At 46.5% G+C, this 24,103-nt stretch overlaps 1 long non-coding RNA gene across 1 annotated transcript in view; it reads right to left on the bottom strand.

Annotated features, from left to right (window-relative positions):
• Nucleotides 1–550: 550 nt before the first annotated feature.
• The window catches only part of LOC147139334 (uncharacterized), a 29,066-nt gene continuing 5,513 nt past the window's right edge, over nt 551–24,103 (bottom strand). Inside the window, exon 3 of the long non-coding RNA XR_015088991.1 lies at nt 551–889. This is a non-coding gene — a long non-coding RNA (uncharacterized LOC147139334). The remainder of the gene's footprint in view (nt 890–24,103) is intronic.

Raw genomic sequence — 24,103 nt, 5'->3', positions numbered from 1 at the left:
GCCTATTGTTCATTGTTTGTCTTCTCCACTTTTTTTCCCATGGGCCCCTGGCCAGCCAGAGGAAAAGGTCACTGTAAATATTGCACTGAAATCCTCCCTCCCTCCCATCGAGCTCCTGAAGATGGAACAGGCGAGCAGTGGGTGAGCACTTCCTTCCTGCGCGGGGCATTTCGACTACCGGACATCAAACAAGTATGAATCCCTCAATGTCAAGGATCATTGTGGTGAGATCATATGCTGAGGGTTGACAGTACAATAACCTGGGCAGGTCTCCGCTCTTTGGGGCCGCTTTTGGAGAACACAATAACTATAGGTGGCTGCATCGAATCTGGATTTGGCTTTGGTCTGAACGGACATTTTTATATTATTTTTTGAATCATTACTTTCATCAAACTTGTACAGTTTTCGCAAACTGATTTTTCTGTGAAAATTTGGAGACTCAGCTGGTTGAATTGCTGTGAATTTGATTTGACCCTATTTTTTTTAAGAGAAAAACAAGCTAAGTCTATGTACTATCCACAGCCTTTGCCGTGAAGCTCAAAATCAAGCAAAGGTGCATTCTCTTTCCTCTGATCATCCTTGACATTTTTCAGCAACCTAATTGGACTACACCTGTGGGAAATTCAATTGATTGGACATGATTTGGAAAGGCACACAGCATAAGGTCACAGTTGACAGTGCACAAAGCTAGCATGAAGTCAAAGGAATTGTCTGGAGCCTTCCAAGACAGGAATGATTTGAGGCACAGACCCGGGGGAGAATTTGGAAACATTTCTGCCACGTTGAAGGTTGCCACCACCTGGACTCTTTCTTGAGCCGGCTGCCCATCTCAAAAACGATCGAGGAGAATGGCCTCTGACGGTTACTCTGTCAGAGCTCCAGCATTCCTCTGTGGAAAGACGAGAACACACTGTCATGGGGGTGCCGTGTGTAGAATTTTGAAGGGGTGAATACGGTATTCAATTTCAGATTAAAGCTGTTGCATGACAAGAACAACAACAAAACTACTTTCCTATTCCATGCAGTTAACTTCAATGGCTCTGCACAGTCTCTGGTCTGATCCTATACCTAGGATGAAATGTAACAAATCATTTTTTGGGCTGCTAGCAACAGAAAGTAATTGCAGCTAGCTTGAGAAGCTGTAAACACGGGTAAATTAGTTAAGGGATATATTGGTGATTTGCTTGTCCTTTTATGGTTCTTCTTTCCCGTTGTGCAACTCATGTTGCCTTCCCAGCTCTCTTTCACACACTTGCTAAGTCAAACACATAATTATAACTTTATTGATTTCTATATTTATTTCATATATGCATATACAAACATAATACAGTGTATACATATTAGTATGTATATATATATATATATATATATATATATATATATATATATATATATATATATATATAAATATATATACATATATATATATATATATATATATATATATATATATATATATATTTTGCATGTGCCAAGTCACTTGTAGCCCACCCACCCCCAACGCCACTGATGAACAGTTTATAACCTGTCAAACCATTTTAGTTTTGATGAAAAGCCGGCGTTTATTTCGATTAGTGCAAGATTGTTCAAGTTATTTGTATTCAATGTTGCTGCTTAAAGCAAATGACTAAATCAAGTAAACCATCTGCACAGCAGAAAATAAACACAGCTACCTTGCTGGTCAACAGTGGAGCATTTAGTAGGAATAGGAGTCTGCCATCGAGTCCACAATATAAAACTTAATGTTGGACTTGACACTACAGTGACCAGGTAGCCTTTGAATGCTAGCATGAATGTGCCTACACATAGAATAGGTGTAATAATGAATCATTATTGTGTTGACAGCTTCTCATGCTACCTGCAATTCATTTGTGTTACTTACAGTCAAAAATGATTTGTTACATTTAATCCTAGGTAGGATCAGGTCGGAGACATAGCACAGCAGACCCACAGCAATCAAACCAATAATGAAAATGGGAAAGAAAAAAATAAAAGGACTGAAAAAAATGAACATGGAAAAACAAACAAACACACACACGCACACACACACACACACTCACGCACACGCACGCTTGTATTTTCATATTTGGGGGAAAAAAATAGACACCACATATAATTTCCAGTGTCTGAATTGCAGCAGGAATGCAAAACTGGAGAGATCAATGTGAAATTGTGCAGGGCTGCGTATCTCGCTGGTCAATTAATAAATATACAAGCTGTGTAATTTTGGAGAACTGATACTCGTCGGTATTATGACAAGATGGACGAACCCTGAAGCTCTGAAAAAGGCGCCATGTGAAAGGATAGAAAGGGGCATTTTCCCAAATATGTTGAGGCCTTTACCACCCAGGTTAAGATAACATGTTGGATGGCCTCTCATAACACCGCCATTCCTTTCCCCCTCCAGGCCAGACAACAGGCTACTGTGTATCAGGAGCAACAGACCCTCTTCACTGTGGAGAAAAACTCTGGGAAAAGTCTTTGAAAGATCCACAAGGCGAGCAGCAAATTATTCCCACCAAAAAAAAAAAGTGAGTCCTTGAAATTGCCAATGTCCATGCCTTGTCAATGTCATTTTCTACACTCAATTTGTCTTTGATCGTTTAACATTTAACTTGTGTCTTGTGACTTTGAAATGGAAAACATTTGATACGTGTTCCTTATGTCCCAAATCTCAATGAAAACTCACACATAACTTATGCACATTTGTTGCGAGTTCAACGTTGGTCTACTCAGCTGGAAGGACTTTCTTTCAACATTCATACAAGCCAGAAGGGGGCGCCCAAGATTGTCATTTGTGAGCTTGCCTGCCACATTGACTGAGCACGACAAGCCTCAATCGACATTCAAAGCCACACGTGATCTTTCACACGTGACATTTCTCAACTTTGTAAACAGATGATGTAAAACTGCAAAATCTCAAGTGTCTGATGGTAGGATAAGGGCAGACATATTTCACATAAATCTTATAATCATGTAAAACCAACGACAGTCTTCAAGAGCTCCCAGAAATGGTCTTGAGAGACACTTGTGTGCCTTTTCTCCAGGTCCTCCATCGACCGCCAGAATTTCAAAAACATGCAAAGACACAAAATTGTCCATAGGTGTCATGTGAGTGTGAATGATTATATGCCCGGCGATTGGCAATTAAGCTCAAGAATGACGCGCTACAATGAGCAAGGAACAAGTGCAACATGCAGTCACGGGAGATGTTTTGAATTGTTCCCCACATCTTAAGGCCAAATACAGCCAAGGCACCGCAGGCTCAAGTCTTGACGCTGAGTAAGGCCAATGCCATGATTTTCAATCGTCCCAATCATCCACTGCAAAACGACTTTGAGCTTTTGGCCTCGGGCCATCGGTTTCGGGCTCCTGGAAGGCGGACAAAAAGAACGGATCCAGCTTTCATGTATGCCGAATGCAAATGAGTTACTGACAGTTCACGTTCTTGGTTACCATTTGCACATCTGCATGTCGCACTTTTTGCAAGAACTGATCATGATCGTCTATTTATGGGATGAGCTCGGGACTGACCATGTGTTGGCAACTAGGATGTTTCCTTTTATTTTGTTGTTTTAAATTGAGTCTGGGTTTTAGTTTTTAAACTGTGTCTCATGTTATTTTGTCTTTGTGTGCCTTGTCCTCTATGTGCTCCTGCTGCAACATTTATTTCCATTTCCCTTTTAGGGGAAGTCAAGTGAAAAATGTTCTATGCGGCCCCGCTCATCCAAAGATGGCGCTAGGCAGCCAAATGCAGCCGTTTTGATTCATTTGAGGGGGCAGCCATTTTGCCACCTGCTGTTGACTGAAAATGACATCACAGTGCTAAAGTGATCAGCTAGCAAAGGTCACATGACCCAACCCAGAAAAGTGGTGATTGGTGGTCGGTACATGAGCACTGAGCGACTGTGATGTCATTTTCTGCTAATAGCAATAAACATTATTGCCGACAGCATTTTTGACTTGACTTCCTCTTTTAGGGGCAATTAACTCATTCACTGCCAGACCCTCTTTTAGCCTAACGTTTGTAAACATTTGAAAAACATAGCTAGGTTGCTGGATTGAATGGCTTGACTGTGAAAACACAAATAAATATGCCCTTGGCGGTCAATGAGTTCAGAGTATCCTATTCTGAAAATCCATACTGAAAGGAGCCAACAATTACCAACACTTTGAATTTCACTTCATTTCAATGTGTAAAATGGTTAAATAACTGTGAAGTGAATGCAAGACAAGTGAATTGACAAAATGAGAGCAGTTTCCAAACAAATTCACGTTGAGCTCACAAGCGACCATAATGAGGACAAGCATGATTGAGATGGATGGATGGATAATAGCATCGCGTGGCTGGTAGAAATTGAAGCATTTCCTTTATTCCAATTTCAAAATCAAAGCACTGCAGGATACGCTAAGGTCCAGAGAAGCATGCCTCTTTGACTGAACATAAAATAGTGACGTAGTTGGCATATAGTGTGGTATGTCCAAAGTATGTTTGTACGTGTTGACACAAATACGTGCGTGTGGGTGCAGAGGTGAAGCTGAGAAACTGTTTACAGTGAAAACAGTGCAGAAGAAGACCGAGAGGAAGCTAAACACAGGCGGCGCTTTGAAGTACCGCTCACTCTAATGCTATTGTTATTTCACCGACAAACACAGTTAGCCCACAACGCGTATCTGCTCATCTGAATGATCAATGTGCTGTTCTGTCATACGTACTTGATCACTTCGTGTTAATGTGGGGGGTGAGAGACTGCACACGATTAATGGGTTTGAGATAATAAGAGATTTCCTCTGCTGATTGTGGAATACAGGAAGGAAAAGAGCGTACGAGGCGCTTAATGGGCGCCGCTGGTGGTGGGGATGGGGGAGGGCCTGCGTGGGGGATTCACGCACGGAGACCTGTAGGATTGTTGGCGGGGGACGGAGTGAACAGCAGTGCAAATTGAGGTCAGTTTCAGCCGAACAGCATTTTAGCTTTGATCCCTTTGCTGAACTCGATGAAAGACATCCTGCTTTCCTCACCAAAGCTGAGGGGGGGGGTTGTCTGAAGGGCCTCACTTTTTCTACCTGATAAAGAAGGACCGATACTGAACAATCCATCATCCCCATAAAAACATATGATCTCTTGTTGTGTCATGGCTCAGGAGGCATTGTGACTGCCCTAACTTTTTCACATATGTACGTGTATATATATGTATATACTATATACTGTATATATTGTAACCTGGATTATCTTTGTATTACTACATACATTTATTATACAAAATATGATATGTTATTGTGGTGTGTTATTAAATTGCCTTGATATTGTATTAATAATGCTGATTTCATTCAGGGCATCACGTCTGACGATGTCATTTCCGGGATACACGTATATATATATATATATATATATATATATATATATATATATATATATATATATATATATATATATATATATATATATATATATATATATATATATATATATATATATATACGTGTATCCCGGAATATATATACGTGTATCCCGGAAATTATATATATATATATATATATATATATATATATATATATATATATATATATATATATATAACACGGTGCCAGTAGTGGAGCTGTAGCCTCCCCCAAGCTAGGTGGATGGCTCCAGCAGAGAGCGATACCGGCAAGAACATCCGCCATTTCCGTGCAGTAAATACTGAGAAGAGGTAAGATCCTGCGCAGAACCCTTAAGCTCTCGGGCCTCTTGTATTGGAGCCCAGGAGACACCACCCAGGCAGTGCAGTGGTCAGCAAAACAAAATCAATTAGCCTCACTGTTTGAAGTTGAGCGTATTGGCTATAGTAAGTTTGAAAAACGATCTCCTCCGGTTGATGGAAAATTTGGAACAGGCAAATGCGGCAGTCTGTTCACGGGTGGATCAGATTTCATGCAGATAGTGACACTGATATTGTGCGCACATCACTGTCGAGGTGAGGACAACCCACGCTTTTACAGTTCCGACATATTGTTCAGCACCTCACCCTAAGGCCATGCTGTGCACTCATGTTATTCTCTCCAAGCCATGTCCTATTTTGGGGCGTCCAAAGCCATTAGAAGCTGGAGCACGGCACAAAAAAAACCATGCAATTGCCACACAGATATGTTCCAACGGAGATTCAAAGCCGGCTCTCCCGACAGTGAGGCATACGGCAACCGCTCCGCCGTGAGCTGCAACTGCTCCCGAATGTCATATTTATCTTGTTTCGGTTTTGATTTTGCCCAGTAAACGAAGCGTGTGACCTCAAGTTCCATTTTTTTGGTCGCAAAGGCAGCAGACCGTGATGTCACCGTCACCGGAAAGTCAAGTGACACCTCTGAAAAAGTCGGGTGTGTCTGGGTGACCGCGTTGACGATACATTGGCATTCCCGCGGGACTGCACTCCAGTGCCTTATTTAATTGCGTGCTCATGATACTACGTTAGCATGAACGACGTCCCCACCTGAGATGTTTTTTTGTTTGTTTGGGGATGTAGTAGGTGTAATTGAGCGGCGCACAGAGAGAGCAATCCGACACCCAGCAGACACCACAACAGTCATTTCCAAACCCGATTGTGTAACTAGTACGTTCCCAGGGGCTGTCTATGTTCCGCATGGCTCCTGAGTGTCTGCATGGAGATTGTGTAACTGCCCCAACTTGAGGCCTCCACCTGTGAGAAAACATGTTTCAATTAAGAGCAGCTCTTTGTCAAATCTAACAGGCGGCATAATAAAAAGCTTTGTCAATTTATTCACGCAAATGTCACAGTCTGTCTTTGGAATTGGGTTCTGGACTGGGGTTTCATGTTTTTCATTGTGTTCCTGTGTCTGTCTCTCGTTGAGTCCACCTGCGCTTGTCATCCGGGTCCCCGGTGTTAGCCAATCAGCTCCCTCCGACACACCTGTGTCTTGTCCAGGTGTTCCTGGTTGTATGGTCAACTTGTTGCCCGCTTTCTTTCAGTTCTGCTGGGTTCGTTGTCGCGTGTCATTGGTCTGTTGTCTGTTATCCAAGTCAAGTCCTAGTGATTGTTTGGTTTCGTTTGATCCTTGTTGTTTTTGGACTGTCGAATTTTGGAACGTCCCGGAACCTCGTTTGCCTTTACTTTAAATGAAAACATACAATCTCTGCACCCTTGCTTTTGGGTCCTCAACTGAGCAACAAACCTGACATGGGCAAATGTGTACTGTAAGTCTCTGTGTGTACAACTATAATGTCATATCGAGGGGCACTGTTTAAATAGTCCAAAGGTTGTACAATATTGAAACACTTTCAAGAAAGATTAGCCTTAAAAAAAACAAAAAACAAATCCAACTTTGGATTTGGACTATCAGCATGCCTGGCATCAGGCAAAAAGAGAGTTTGTCACGTCCAGCTGAGTGCAGCTCGCCACCCAAAATGAACATTTTATCTTTGGATTTTTAGTGACATGTACATATTCGATTTTGAGCCGGCCTTAACGAGGAGTTTTAGGTGCCACTTACACACTTGAAGAATCTGGCATTCGGCATGGTTTCTTCTGAACATTCCAAAGATGACTACTAAAACTGCTTGAGCAAAACTATTGTTTAATATGTTGTCTGGGATTCTAGGATTTGAAATGCTATTGTATTGTCATCAGGGACCAAAATTCGGCCCGGGAATATTCGCTGAGATGCGCTGAAACATTTGTCGATGGTGGGAGCAGTTGGGGGGCAGGGGCGCACATGCTTTGTTGTGTGGCAATTTCGGCCGGGAATGGAGCGGCCCCTCGGGAATCGCCCGAAATCCCCGATCACCGCTACACCCGATTGTCAGGATTACAATGACTTTTTGTTACAAATGTGTGTGTGTGTGTGTAGAAACAATCTTTTAAGACTTTATGAACTGCTCACAAATGATTTACTCCGTTTTTTCACTGACGGTCTTCAAGCCTTTCCACAGTTAAGCGGCTGAACTTTGAAGGCACGCAAGGCCTCTCTCACTCTGTCAATTCCCCGTCCGTCATTGGCAGGTTTTCGCGCTCGGAAAGCCTGCTGCCACACCCGCCAGCTCCAAATGTAAAAAGACGCTGAGGCACAGTCAAAGCACTTGTCACGGTTCCGCTGGAGGGCAGGAGAACGGCGAACTTGTGGGCCTGACTTGGCTTGGCTTGGCTTGGCTTGGCTTGGCTTGGCTTGGCTTGGGGGAAGGGCACTTTTGTTTGTTTGCACTTCACCTGCAGGTGCTTGGGACTGTGAAGCAAAGGCTGGAGACAAGATGCGAAGCTTCTGTTAAGCGTCTCGTGCCCGTTGTGAGCACAAGAGGGCCGGCCTTGGTTCTTGTTGCTGGAAGAATGTGCAAGTGTTTATGGTGGATATCATTAAAGACCAAAAAGGATTGTTTGTGCAGATAAACACCTTTCTGCTTTTCTGTGTGTGTATGTGTTTTTTAAAAAAAAACCTTTTAAATCTTTCCCTCTGGCCCATGTAATAGAGGCACCTCAGCCCGACAGATTGGGGAACGTACGACAAGCTGCACGCCACTCAGGAAGCCGTCTCCCATTGTTGGAGCCAATAATTCCATGCAAAACCGCAACAGCGATCATTATGTTCCGATGCATTCAAAGTACAGAGAGTCACGGCAAATCAGGCCGGCGGTAGATGAAACGCCGTTACAGCGACCCTGGCGGGTAATCCCTCCACGCGCTCCACCCGGCATGTTCTTCTCTCAAGACACCGGTTGGGATTAGAGCAGCCAGTTATCGACACGAGCAGCACATGTTCAAAGAAAGCGCAATTAGCATGGAGAGCGACGCGAGCCGCGCTTCTTTGTGAGCTGCGCCGCTGCGCGTCAGCAGCCGAGGAGCCGGCAGACGGCGGGCAGACAACAGCAGCAGCCCAACGTGGCTCCAGACGCCAAGCCCCGCGCAGCCGCCGCGCCATTACAATGACAATGCTTGCAAAGTTGCTCTCGCTGCCGTCGAAAACACAAAGGGAATTCTCCGGGAATTTCATTCCGGTTTGAGCTTTCCTCAAAGCCACTCCGTACGTGCTTTGTCGGGAAGCAACAACAAAATAAACATGGTTATGCGTTTTGTGCTTGAGAGGCTTGCTATTGAGGAAAGGAAATCTCCAACTTGTCTCGCGTGCGGAGATCACACCTTGAAGCCTCTAAGTCCTTGTCATACCGCAAAAGACCAAAGTCCTTCCGTCAGGAAGCTGTCGCTGCATATATCTCACCAGGAGAAATGAATACTTGCCATCCGTCCGTTTCCCGTGCACACCTAAAACACTTATCTCAAAGCTACGTCAAATCTGCTTGAGGAAATGAAACGTTAAAAAACGCCGTTCTTCATGGACGCAGACGATGAGCTGCTGGAAAGCAATCCGCAATCGTCACGTGCTTTCATGTGGACTCGTGAAAAGTCAGTAAGAACAACGTTGAACCTTTTCGGAGGCCAAGGCCTGAAAATAGTCGTTTGTTAAATTTGCAGCAATGGGACTTTCTATTTAGTGAAATCAAAAGCGGTTCCACTCCAACGTTGTCCTTTTGCCCGTGCATCTTGTTCTACTCGCCTTTTGGACCAGCAAATCAGGGCTGTTGTAAAGTCGAGCTTCTTTCACCTTAGACAGCCGGCTAAGGTAAAGCCCCTCCTTTCCCATCAGCACTTAGACACAGTCACCCACGCCTTTGTTACATCTCGGCTAGATGAGTGCAATGCACTTTATTTTGGAGTCGGCCAGTCCTCCCTCAAACGTCTCCAGTTGGTCCGAAATGCTGCTGCCCGCCTACTAACCGGAGCTCGGAAGATGGAGCGCATAACACCAATTCTGGCCTCCCTTCACTGGCTGCCAGTGCATTTCAGGGTCCACTTTAAGATCCTCCTATTTGTCTTCAAACCGTTAAATGGCCTCGCCGGGCCGTACCTCTCCGAGCTCCTCCGCTCCTACGCGCGCACCTTCCCGCACTGCTCGAGGTGCCGAGGACCAAGCGGAGCCTCAGAGGGGGTCGAGCCTTTTCTGTCGCTGGTCCTTCTCTCTGGAATGACCTCCCATGGGTTGTTAGGCAAGCCCCCTCTCTGTCCATTTTAAGACCCGGTTCAAGACACATTTCTTTGCTCTGGCTTTCGATCAGAGCTGAATTTTTCGGCTCTTTTCCGGTGTCCATTGTATATAGTGTTTTATGTCAATGTATTGGCTTTATTGATTTATATTTTATATATTATTTATGTCCATATAAGCCTTTTATTGTTTTTGTTTGATTTATTGTATTGTAAAGTGCTTTGCTACAGCCCTATCTGTTATGAAATGCGCGATATGAAGAAAATTGTACAGTATTGTATTGTATTTTTCCTCCAACTCAACTTTGCATTAATGTGCTGGCCACATCTTCTGTGGCTTCTTGCCCTTGGTGGCTGACCTTTCTTCCGATGAGTGTTTTTCACGCCAGCCGTCTTCGCCACGATTGCGGAGCCAACGGAAGCAAAATAAGAGGTCATTGGGGGTGTTTCAATGTGATGAGATTTGGAATGTGGGCATTTTACAAGGTGTAAAGCCATAATCAATGCAATCCAAATAAACAATGGCTTGGAATCTATGTTTCATGAATCCATAAAATGACTTTCACGTTTTTTGCTTTAGCCTGACCTACTGGAACAAAGGTTTGCCCTGATATTCTAATTTATCAGATGCGCCTGTAAGTATACTTCATGATTTCTATGTTTGTATAGGCATACGTACATGCGCACACACACACGCACGCGCCCGCACTCCATCAAGTGGTGTAAGCGTTTCTATGTGACGCGGTGCATGGCCGAAAACATGTTTGCTGTGTTTATTGCCTGCCATGGATTGGTCAGATGAGAAGATCATTGGCTAATTGCTTTATTGCTACAGTATCAGTCACAGCCTGTTTGCCAAATATCACTGCAGTGGTCAGTGATTATTCACTCATTTTTCCAACAACATGAAGCTTGTATCGATTGAGTCCAATGAAGATAATGTGAACGGTTAATCAATAATGGGGCTAGTAAATGTAACCGTGACTGCTGTACACTGCGTCAACAATATGTAGCCTCAAACGGATTAATTCACCACCTTCCCTTCTGGACTTGGTCTGTGTTCTAAGATCAAATGGACGCTCCAAGGTGTGGCCAATGTCCAAATGTGTGGCCAAAACCATCCTGAAGGATGTGGCGTGCTCAGAACTACAGTTTGAAAGAAACGGCTTGGATTGTCTTTCCTTCTCTTCTGCAGCTGTACAACGTGATTGTATTCACATTCTGTTCAAAACATATAGGTTGGATTGAAATGATTTTTTGGGGGTAAAATATGTAGCAAAGGGCTGCGTTGTGAAACGGGTCCTAATAAACTGCAACCAGCCGTAGCATAGAACAATAAGCTGCATCCAAGGACACGAGGCAAGATATTGAAAGGATAGAAAAAGAAAGAAGTCACTCTTTACCAACGCTTACACGATTCCTACAGTCACTACTACTAAGACTTTTTTTGTAGATACACATTTGAATGTAGTCAAATGTTACTGGTAAACTCTGCATGCCAGCCAATACAATGAAATCCTGTAGGAAAGACCAGGATGTGGAACAAACTAATCCAAGTAATAAATAAACCCGAGGTAACGACATTCATTCTTCAAAGAAGCCGTGGCTGCAAACGGGCTTGCTCGTTCGGACTGGGCGATAAATCAATTTGCCCGATTTCACTCTGAAGAGATCCACTTGACGCTGCCACGGTGCACATCCCAATTGTGTGCTGACAGAGGAGACGCAAGCATGTCCTCGCATCACTTAGCCAAGTCTGCATAGGCCAGCTGAATGTGACTTCCCGATGCATGTGTTTACCTGTGTGCAAATCAAGGTATGCCTCATTGGCAGCCATTAGCTTGGTGGAGAAGCGCTTGAGTCAGAAGGAGCTGACAGCATAATTAGCCCGTGGCTCGCCTCTTCCAACTTGTCATCGTACTCACGCACACACTTACGTATGTAGCGAGAATGACCAACCTGTTGGGAACTTCGAGAGTTCTCGTTCCCATCAGAATGCGAGTCGTGAGACTCCATTGTTTGGATGCTTTTGTTGTGACAGACACTCGACTTTTTCTCCTCGTCTGTCAATGTTAAAAAATGAGTTGAGCATCTCAGGCAGGTAAGCCCACTCAGCGGTCAACAATTGCCAGCGTTCGTCAGAGTTCGCCGGGGTTCGTTCAATGTCGCAAAACGTTGGCCAGACGTTTCCCAACAGTTTTACTGATTTTTCTTGTCCCTTTCGACATTGAAAAGCGCAGGCAAAAATCTGACGAGCGTCTGACGACAGTTCGGCAAACATTTGCGGCCCTGAACGAACACTGACGTGAGCTCTTCAGAAATGGTCGTTCCCCCCGCCTTTAGAGTTGCGGGGGGGGGCTATATTTGACGGTTGACCCCGGGGCCAATGAGTAGGTCAAGGCGGCCCTGGTGGCGAGGACTAAAGATTGAACGGTCGGATTTGCTTGAGGCTGTTTTGTGCCTAAGGAGGATTCACAAACATACGTTTTCGGATGTCGGCAAGTCGTGTTCAGTAAAACCACCCAAAAACATAAACAATTGGGGTTTTTTGTCGTTAGTTTAACATGTGATTTTACAGAAATCCAGATCATTGCAAACGGTTGACTTCGAGGACTCAATCTGCAGCGACATATCAGACAGAGAAACAAAAAGAGAAAGAGAAAAAACACGAGGTGTGTTATTGACTTTTGTGACGGCGGGGCTGCTACCTTAGAAACCAAACACACGGTTGTGCAACGACAGCAAGGGATTGCCTTTTCCAAAACCATCAAACAGTTCCACAACTAAAAATAGAAGTGGGCTGTATGCAGAAAGTGTGCACGCACGTTGAGCAAATACACCTGAAGCCCGCCCGGCAAACAAGGTCCAACAAGCACTTCAATCACAAGCGCAGAAAAGAGCTGCTCGCATTCTTCACACTCGCACAAGTTTGGCGACGACGAGAAGTCAACAGCAAAACAGCAAGCAAGCCACCGCGTGAGCCCGTCTGATGTTCCCCCTTCTTTTTTAATCTTGCCCTCAATAGAAGCCGGTCTGAAAGGCTGAGCGGGGATTTTGAAGAACACCGTTTGTGGCGGTTCTACCCGTGGATAACAATAAGCGTTTTCCGCGGCGCAGGAATTCAAAGAAGTTGAGGGGAGAAACACAGAGACAATGCTGGCCTGTGAAAGGCTGACGATGGCTCATTGCTATGCTACATGCTAAATCTCTGCTTTTGTGCCCAAAGCTTTGATCCCAAACTTCCAGCCACCCTCTTGTGGAGTCGCTTTGCTCCTATTCACATTTATTAAGACTTTCCATTATGTGCAGGCTTCACAAACAGCCTGTGCTTGCTCACAGATTAGTTTACGTAAAACCCGGAAAAAAAAAAAAAAAAAAAACAAGTCCAGAGATCATAAGCGAAAACCTCCTTTTGACAGTGCCAAGAGGTAATCTGCACATACACAGTAGACGAATTTGGAGACTTCTCAAGTGCTTGTACGCAAGTTGGGGCTTTTTCATGTCTCAATATACTGTGGATTAAAAAAAATGAATAAATCAATCAATGCACTTGGAAATCAACACAAATATGACAAAAGTCTTGAATACTTTGTGTTTAGAAACACTTGTTTACTGAGACATGCAGTTGAAAGCCAAGCAAGCTTTGCGCGTGTGCAGTGGATGTTTACTATTTCAATGGTGAATACATGTCGTCGATCCGGCGCTGCGTACTGGCAAATGGTGTGGATGAAATGCTCTGCTTAGACACTCTGATATCTAGATTTTTATACTGTGTATATATGTACACATATAAACTATAACTTGGGCCACAAAGTCATCATGACTGGCAAGCAGTGTGCAAAACAGCCAATAAATCGACAAGAGGAGATCGTGTATGACACTTAAGACTTGTAACATGGCATTGGACAAAGTATTGCGACACGCCTCTTAATCCGGGGGCGGGCTCGACAATTACAAAGAGAGTGGATGGGAGTCTTCTTGCGGATGAATTATTTATTTTACCAAGGTATCGTCAATGATTGTGATCTGTTTGTAGACGGGCCTTCTCAGTTCCATCAGGCCAACGCCGCAGTGCACAAAGCAAGGTCTGCAAAGACATCCAGTTGGGTCCGTTGTTAGATTTTGTTGGGTGGGGTGGGGGGGGGGGGGAGGGTCTCCAGATTAAAAGCCGAGGCGAACTCAAGATTGCATTTTCAGTCCCCAGTGTTGGTCAAAGGTGAAGTGTCCACATTTCTATTAGACATCAAAGAAGTACTTGACTATGTTTTATTTACTACTGTTATTTTATGACCTGCTGAAAGTACAGAGGCCGCATTGCCTCAATCAATTCCAGTAAAAAGTCAAGCGCATCGAGTGAAATGACCACGAGACGGGCACCAAAGCAGCTAACTGCTGCAGCAATGTGTGATGAGTGTGAGTCGGGCTTATTAGTTGCCTTCATGATCCAAACTGCCCCCGATGTGCCGATCCTGTTCTGTCGCTGCCCCGTGACATGACCAAGTTCACTTCTTGTCCAGTTTATTCGGCATTTGGGTTCTTCTGCCAAATCCTCGCAAGCAAAATGTAAGCAGGACAGATACGAAGGCTTTGATAGAGGTGGACACAAGTGATGGGAGCGTGTTGTCCGCCAACATGCTCCCTTCTCAAACCATGCTGGGCCACGACGGCACGCGATCGTTGAACACATCCACCGAACAGAAGAAGCTTTACGGAATAAAGGTGAAATCATTTGGTCTTCTCCATCAACAGCAGTCCAGTTGCCTTGATTCAACCTGGGCGCAGTGATTCTTGGCAGCTTTGATTGTCAGCTTTTGAGCTCCCTTCACTCCTTTGCCCTAATTAGCATGACCTTGACGTGGCACTTTAGCTGATGCTGACCTGAGATGACCTGACTTGTGCGCGTGTCGACTGAGTAGCGTCCGCAGAAACAAAAACTGCAAAATGGGCCAAAATGGGCCAAAATGTTGACGGGCTTGAAGATTTGCCGGCTCGCGTCCGGGCGGAGCGGCGAATGGCGGCGCTTGCTGGGCCACCTCAGCGAATGGCCTTCCGAAGAAGACAAAGTGGTGCGGCTCCTTCTGAAATCAAGGCTGTTGTTACAGCTTGACCAAGCGCCATCCTCTCGGCCCTCTTCCGTTCTCCGAGGACCAAAAGAGTGCAAGCCCCTGCTGCGTTTCTCATGCTACACATGACACGCTTGCACGCACACAAGCGCAAACAGACTCAAGCTCGCATGCATTTGTGCTGCGGCTTGATCAATGTCAAAGAAAACAGGGGGGAGGAGTCAGTCCTGGTGATACTTGCCGTATGACCCGCACGCATCCAACAGTTCTTCAACAGTAATTCTGATGACTTATCTTATCGGCTCATCGGGATGCCGGAAAACAAAATAAACACACGCAGCGAGTCTTGAACTCACGCACTTTTGGTATGCGCATCCAGTGAGGTGTGAAGCCGTTGCCTTCATCCGTAAGCGATTTGTCAAAAGGTGCCGGTTCGCGAGGAAGCCGTGATTTCTCCGCAAACTGTGGATCGCTTTGAGACCTGAATGACAATTGCCTTACTTTACTCGTAAAAATTGCGATCTCGCAGTTCCTTGACATTGACTTGAGCCACTGCGCTGTGTGTGGCGATGTGGCGGAGCTGTGCCGCGTCGGACGTGGGCCCCGGCTTGACAGCCGTCGGGGACGTCTGCCTCTGCGTGGCGGCCTTCCTACGTACGTCGCGAGGAGCTGCTCATGCGCTTGCTGCAGACTCTGCTTCCCTTGACCGGCCTCCTCCGGAAAGTCCATTTTCTCACACGCGGAAAAGGATTGAGAAAGCAGGCCGTTGCGCCCATGCTAACGTCAAAGAGAAGAAAAGATTTTGTTACAAAAACAATCTATTGTCGTTGCTCCCAAAGGCGTTTGACAGTGTCGAAGTCAATGAAGGCTCGAAAGGCCAACATCTTGCACACCGACGACGTGGTCGGGTCTGTTAGTATCACAGTTTGGCATCCGTGGAGCAGACCGACAAACAGCATAAGCGGGCTGCCGGCTCAGATAGAGAGCATTCAAATTCAGCCGCAAAAACATTGCAATCGCAGAAAAGGCGTCAAAAAGATCCCTTTGGTTGTTTTTCCTTTGCAAACTGTGGAGTGAGAACAAGTGCCAGGCGTGGTGTTGTGGAGCGAAATGGAGGTGATTTGGGATTCCCTTTCATTTTGAGCGCCAACATTGGAAGCGGTTCAGCATCCGCGGGGCTACTGTGAGGAAAGGCCGAAAAGTATTTCTCCTCAAGGAAAATACGCCGATGCTCAGAGAGTACCGATGCGGTGACGTAGCTTACAACTATGCGGGCTATGCTAATGCACCTCAGCCGCACTCTGAAGTTCATCTGCGATCGCACCTGGAATGATGGCTTCAGGTCACTTTCATGCGCGTGTCAATCACAGCTCGGCCTGCCCTTCAGCGCGACACCCCTTCGCATTTATTGCCCATTACACCTCAACTGCTACTCTGGAATTTATTCCGTCAGCATGTAGCCCACGCATGACTACAGCAGGCGTGCGTGTGCGTGTGTCCAAGGTAGTTTGAAGACCAGGCTAACTCCCCAAAAACTGTACTCCAAAATAATCAATAATTGTAAAAATTGCAACAGGTATTTATTGCACTTCTGTATAAGTTAAAACTTTGGAAACTCTGCCTCAGTTTTTTGAATATATATTTTTTAAATATTTAAGTATTGCAATACGTATCGGATCGCAACCCAAGTATTTTATATATATATATATATATATATATATATATATATATATATATATATATAGAGAGAGAGAGAGAGAGAGAGAGAGAGAGAGAGAGAGATTTGTAGATGTATACAGTATATGTACATACAAGGGAAAGCCTATCTTGCATCCATATTTTTCTAACCGTGCCACATTAAACAAGCTGAGCTGCTTTGGAAGCGCAGCACTAAGGAGACACAAGAAGGAGGCTTGAAGCGCAAAGTGTAATTATGGGCTACGTGTTGTTTTTTAGATGAGCCGGCATGTGTGACAAAAACAAGAGCAGCGCTTGGCCCAAGTAGGCACGGACGTCTTACTCGCTCGCTATCCACACCTGGATGGATGATGGCAGATGTGATTGACTCATCTTGGACTTACACGCGCGGCTGAAATGCAATCACAGAGTCTAAATTTAGACATTTAGAAAAATGACTTTTGTTTTGGCCATGTAGGGAACCCCCACTGCCTGGTGATCCCAGTGCTACTGATATCTGTCAAAACAACATTTCTGAAGAACTGGTTTTTAATTGCAGCCCCAAGACAAACACACACATGCCAAAACCTCAACAGCTCAACATACACGCAATGGCATTCTCTCAACAATGACTCACGGCCATTACCTGAACTATTAAGGCTTGTGAAACACTACCTGGGCAACCCGCAAAGTCCTACACTCACACTCACTGTTTACTCATATTTCAGGCTAAGCCCTCTTTCAGACAAACACAGATGAACAGCTAACGGCGCAAGAATGTTTGGGCATTCGCGGCAAGGCCGCTTGCCACAAGTGATCCGTCACACTCACTGTACACGTGAAGCATCCGAGCGCAGGCGGGCCTCTCGCGACCGCGCAGGTCGCCGCGATAAGGTGCCAGATGGGGGCTGCCGCTCCAGCTCCATCTCGGTCGCAAAACACGCTGGACCTGCGATAAGGGGAGGTCACAAAAGCTGACGTTTGCTCCAATACTATCCAAACATTGCACAAAGGCCAAAGGTGTCAGCTATTGTTCGCGCGATCCCTCACCTGTCTTGACGATAAGGAATGCAACGCATTTGTATGTGGCTTTTTTTTTTTTTTTTCTTTCCATGCAGCCGTTGTGGCGTGGCTCGGCGATGACAGAAGCCCGTGTCTCCGTGGAGCCATGTGTAATGTGTGAACCATAACGTGGCAACAGGTGCGAGACCAGTCTTGCTGTCAAAGTCAGGATCAAGCATCAGAATAAGCCGCCACTTACGTACACACTTCGCGAGCGCTGACCTCGACTTTTAGTATGTGCTCGATCAACTTTGTGTCAACCGTCCTAAAACGGTTCAGGTCCTACTTGGGGGAAAGCTTGGTGACCGTTGGGAGTTTGGAATCTGACCCATTGGCCATGATGTGTGGGGTCCCTCAGGGATCAGTCTTTGGACCCCTTCTGTTCAGTTACCTTTGGGTCAAAAGAAACCCTAACACCAAAGAGGCGTGAATCGGTGAAGTCTGAGGGTGGCCCTCATTGCCCAACCCTGGACTTTTCCTGAGACCTGGGGATTCCTTCAAGAGCCATTTGCAAAACGGGTGAAATAAACGGGCGTGGTGGATCCGGAAGTGATACTGATTGCCGGCGACCCGTGCGCGGCTCATCTACATTTTGAAGGGGTGTGTGTTTTTGCGTTGACTTTTTAGAAATGCAATAAAAGCAGTTGAGTCCAAATACCGTGCTCATACCTGAACGCTTCGGAGACGCATCAAACTGAGGGTTGACTACCGGTAGGTTGCCAAATGGTGCATCCGATACAAAAAAAAATTCCCATGGGCCATTATTACGATCACTATATTATTATTATCATCATTTCGGCTCCAAATCCCCATCAGCATGTGGAAATGCTCCTCAAAATAGCAGGGTTTTCCCTTCGCTGGTACGGATTCCTTTTTGTTGGGTTTTTTTGCCACCAGTTTATATGCGTAACGTCCTACATGTCGTATACCCGTGTTACTGAAATACTTATGTGGCCCAAACTACTGGAGACCAATTCCTGGTGTGATTTTACATCCTTGGCCAATAAAGACGATTCTGATTCTTAGATTATATTGTCTCTGTGTAAATGTGAAAATGCTTAACAGTGGAGAGCATGTATTCCAAATGAACTCAAAATAATAAAGAATCAAATGTAAGCAGTGAAATTACTTTGAGAAAGTAATTGAAGTAGTTGCACTACTACTAACAATGACATGACTTCAGAACGACTTTGTGCCACAATGACATTTCCAAAGTAATCTTCCCAGCACGGCAGACTGAGCATAAAAGAACGGACTTGTCCTTGGTCCTTCTCTGGCTTTCCTTCTTGCGTCATGTCTTCCTACCAGCAGGCTTCGGCGCCGCCCGGCACGTTGCGGCGCAACGTGGCTCGATACTGTAGGTGTGCAAGGCTAAATTTGGGCCTGCCGTCTACTGTGAAAAAAAAAAAAAAAATCGCTTAGCTTAATTAGCTTTAAGGTTTGCGATCGTGCCGGGATGTGAACGACGAAGCGCGGGAGCTCACTGGGCAAATATTTTGTATGTGAAGTAATGCACATGGGCATGTTTGAATGTTGGCAAGCTTTGCGTTATTTATTTCCCGACGGTGGTTGAGAGCAGATCCGACAACAAGCGTTTTCACTGTCATTGTTATTTTGGGTGAGCATTTTTTTCCGAAACCTCAATTGCAGATTGTGTTCGGACATGTTTGCTGTGAATATCGAGGGCCTCGGTCCTTATTGTGCGCAAGGGCCGCCAATATGCGATTGGCAGACCTTGGGACGTTGTGCCGCAGCGCAGCTGAAGGAGCGTCGGCGATGCCGTGCGCTGGCCGACCGGGCCTTTGAAAGGCTGCGCCGTTTGCTCTCACACATGGACCACCTGGGTGATCTGTTTATGGAAGTCATCCTCGCTTCTGGCCCTGAGCACATTGAAGCTATTCGTGCCTCTTTTGTTTACAGAGGGACCGTTCCTAATGTCTACTGCGCAAGCTCTACGGAGATGAGAAACAGAGGGGCTTGTTGAACTCCAAACGCTTGGCGTCCAGGAAAAAGTTCTGAAATGCGGCCACCTAAAAGTGCACCCATTTTAGTGCGTCGGAATCCCGCAACTCCCGATGTTGAACGACTCCGCGCTCGGAGAGAGATGGTCGAAATCTGGAAATGTCCAACTCTGAGCTTCTCAAGAACCACCAAGTGAAAAAAAAAAACCCAAAAAAGAGCAGCAGGCATTGCGTGTGCAGTTCGTGCCAAGGAGTTTCCACTGGTGACTTTTCAAGGAGCGGTTTGCACTGTTATCATGCTGCTGCTGCCGCTGCGAAAAGTGTTTTGCAGTTAACCCAAACACAATCTCTAGTAACTGGGATATTATCTACCTGAGCATGCGGGGCCCACCTGCAGGGCTGCAACACACAGAGGGAGATGTTTTACCTCGTCTGCACGAATGGGCCCCGAGCGTGTGTGCGCGTGGGCGTGTGAGTGGTGGGGTGGGGGAGGGGAATTTTAGGGAACTTTACAAGCTAACACGCAAGTTTGTGTTTGGACAGGTTGAAGAGCCAAACTGTAATCATTCCGACGTATGGAAAGGTCGGCACGCAAGTGTGAGTGTGCTGGAGAACGCTGGCTCGCATTCAAGAGCGGAGCTGATCGAATGGCCGGCCGACTGTCCTCTCACGACGGACTCGGAACATCTTTTGAGATGACTGAGGCCGGCTGAGTGCAAATATTCTTCGATTGCTTTTGTCTGCTCAGGAATAGCCGCAGCGCAGAAATGCGCACGGCACGACAAATAGCACACACTCGCCGGCCACAAGGTTAGAGCGACACTCTGGGGGCGCTTTGCGAGCAAGCGGCTGATCCAGAGGCAGACGCATTCCGATGTCCGCAAGTCCGACAAAACACACCGGGGCATATGTTGAATGTGCAGGCGAAATCCCCAAAGAGCCTGCGTGCGCAGTCGCCCTGCCGCCCCGCGCGTGTCAGCGCCTTGCGGAGGACGGCGTGACGGGATCCTCTGCCGACATGTTGCCCCGCCAGGTTCGAATCCGAGGGGAAGGCGGGAGGGGAGGCCCGTGTGGGTTCGGGCCAGTTTCTCAAAGCGCTCGGTGGCAAAAGGACGTCACGTTATGTTGTTCGGGAATAAAGTGCAAATGCACTGACGCAACTCCGGAGGGATCTTTGCAGACATGTTTGCAGCAGATCGGTGTTGCTTGTTTGCGCCGTAGCTCGCAAGCTGTTGTTTGTTCCCGTGGATCAATGCCACGGCGGAGGTAGCACACCTTACAATACAGCTGGAGGAAATGTCTTTCCAATTCAACATCCGGTTTGTAATGGCACTCCTTATCAGCGAATCAATATCTAATAGCACAAGCCTTGGTTTCTAATGACCCTTGCGGTGAGCCATGCATAATCTGTAAACAGGAGCCCATTATCCCAGCAAATAGGTTTGTCTTGAAAAGGTCAAGAAACAGGCCAGGTGCGGGGGTTTTTTTTTGTTGTTGTTTTCTTCTCACTTTAACATGTTTCACCATGAAAGCGCGACTATGGAGATATCGCAAATACTCTTGAAGTACAGATTGTGGTAGCGAAGAATTTGGTCCGTGTGGAAACTATTCCCAATGACAATACAAACAAAGCAAAACAGCTAAGGACGACTTGGAACGAGCAGACGAGTATTATTAAGCAGCAAGGTGTTTGTTGGGGTTTTGCGGTGCGACTCCTTGGTAACTGCTGACAATCAGAGCTATATTTGCAGGTAAAGCCCCGCGGGGTCATGCGCTCCGCCTCTCAATCAAAGACAAGCGAGGGGCGGTGAAGGTTCAGACAGAGCAAAAATAGCACAAGGGAGCCTCGCGGTAGGTGGAGAAGGCGAGCAAAGCATCTCGTGCAAACCGCTATGCGTGAGTAGAGTGTTTGGATCCTATTTCAAGTTTAGACAGAAACCGGCTGAATGGCTGCCAGGTAAACAGTGCGGCCCAGGTAGCGCTTTGGCTCTGCCTTTACTGGATGCCAGCACAAAAACAGCCTGCAGCCCCGCTGAATGGAGGTCGCTCCTATCAGCTGCCGCCATAAAGACAGCTGGCGAGCGCTGAGCTCAATCACCGCTGCCTTTTCTTCTTCTTCATCTGCCTGCGCCATTCTGCCCAAACGCCATCCACGCCGCGTGCGTGCCAGGGGAGCCTCGCGTGTGAGCGCATCAAATAGCCTTGATGGCGTCACATGCGCGCATCCTGCCTTGCCCGCATGAGTTAATTGCGGGCCAAACGGCCACTTTTTGCAGGCGGGGTCGTCGGGGGGCATCGGGTCTGCTTCGACTCATCGAGGTGAGCGGTTCTTTGAAAGTGCCCCAAGAATTGGTGCCAATGGGCACCGTGAGTGTCATCAAGCAGATCTGAAGCCTTGCGCTGCCAGCAGCAGCAGCAGCAGCAGCAGCAGCAGCAGCAGCAGCAGCAGGAGTAGCGTAAACCCAACGCGGCGACCGCCAATCCACAAAGTGCTCAACTGAGAACTCTGGTGCAAAGGCCATTGGAAGGACACATACCAAAAAATGCTTCTCCTGCTCTTGAATGAACATCTTGAGAAAAGAAAATGCCGGGTGCCTCCCACTGAACGGCCGTTCGTTGACTGTGACACATTCCTGATCCTTGTTCCAAGGACCCTGCAAGTCAAGCTACTGACGCACAACGAAGCTGGCCTGCCGACGTATCGTTTGTGGTGGAAATGAAAACCAAATGAAGGTTTCTTGCTTCTAACTGGACGATGGCGAGCCCAACGGAACAAAGCTGGACGGTGACCGGACGGACATGCGGGAGAGACGATGACAAAATGGGATTTCATTCCCAACCTAAAGCTGGCTGGCTGGACTAGTTCGATGTCTGGACAGCATGTCGGCTCCATCGCTGACATTTCATCTTTCGATATGGGGGAAAAAATGTTGAACCCCCAAACATTTTGGCGACGGCCACCGGGATGACTTCAGTCCTCTTTTTGAAATGTCCATTTCCCCCACACCCAATACAAATCTTTTCATGATGAAATGAGCAAGGAAATTCACTTAACCCCAACATTGAAAAATATTGACCAAAAGGGAAGACGGCCAAACGGCATCCCGATTTTCTTGGATGAAAAAGAAAAACGCGAGGAAAGAGGAGAAGAGGAGGGGGAACAAAACGGCCCCAAACGATGCTCCAAACGATGAGGGAGGGGCACAGTCAGGGTTTGGAAAAAAAACAAAAAACCTCAGCAAACAGCCACATGAATAGAGGACGCAACAAACAACGACTGGAATACTTGCACACGTCTCATTCAAATATTTCAAAAACAAGAGGTGATATAGTTTTACATCAGAGCATAGCGTGAAGAAACATTCTTAAGGCTTATGTGTCTTATTCCAAGCGCACATGCCCTCTTGCCTTGTTTTCTTGAAGAACACTCCTGTTGGCTGGCGTCGCATGCTTATGTGTGTCTATTTTTTCCCCTCTGTTGGAATGGAAGGGCGTGTTCACCTCAGGTAAAAATGCAAGACAACTTAAAATAGTAACAGGCGGTTGCCAAGTGACTACAGGGTAGTCTGTACCTTCTTTTTTTCCTTTTTGCTCATCAGATTCCTTTCGCTGACATCCAGTCAAAGTAGCAGCACAGGTGGCCTCTGCGCCGCTCAAAGTGCCAGCGTTCCCATCGGAAGCTTTGCTTTGACGCCACTCGCGAGCGGCTCATTCAGGTGCGCCCTTGCCGGCCCACGACTGCATGCCGACAACTTTTCTGGCTGTTTTACTGTTAAGATGTCCGACCGTTGGATTAGAGGAACGGCCCCGCCCTCACTTGTTTTTGCCGACAGAAAAAAAGGAACGATTCTGTGGCAAGGCCACCAAGCTGTCAGCTGCTCTTGAGAGCCTTTCGCTGCCCCGCAACTCCAGTCATCGCCTTTCGATTTGCAAACGGTCGTCCGTTTTGGCGAGGCACCCTCACAGTCTTCCGCTTTCACACACGCAAACGCTCCCCTCCAAACGTATTGGAACGGCGAGGAAGGCGCGAGACAAACGTTGCAAAGTCCAACCGATGCGCTCAACAACTCAGGACGGAGCGGCTTTGGTTTGAATCGGCCCACTTTCCAAGTGAGCAAAAGTATTGGAACAGGCCCGACCGCATTAGCTTCCAGTGAATAGCACTGACTACGTGCTGGCGTCCTCCTTACGAGCATCAAGCCGGCGAGCCTTTCGCTGAGCTGCTGAACGCATCGAGATGTATGCACAGCATGAAATAAAAGCTGGACTTGGCAACTTTTGTCTCATACCTCCACCTCATCAGTCACATTTTGCTGAA

This window comes from Filicampus tigris, chromosome 12 (genome assembly GCF_054856515.1).
Source record: "Filicampus tigris isolate MCC_2025a chromosome 12, RoL_Ftig_1.0, whole genome shotgun sequence".
Taxonomy (NCBI): Eukaryota; Metazoa; Chordata; class Actinopteri; order Syngnathiformes; family Syngnathidae; genus Filicampus; species Filicampus tigris.
This window is presented reverse-complemented; position numbering and strand designations above follow the sequence as displayed.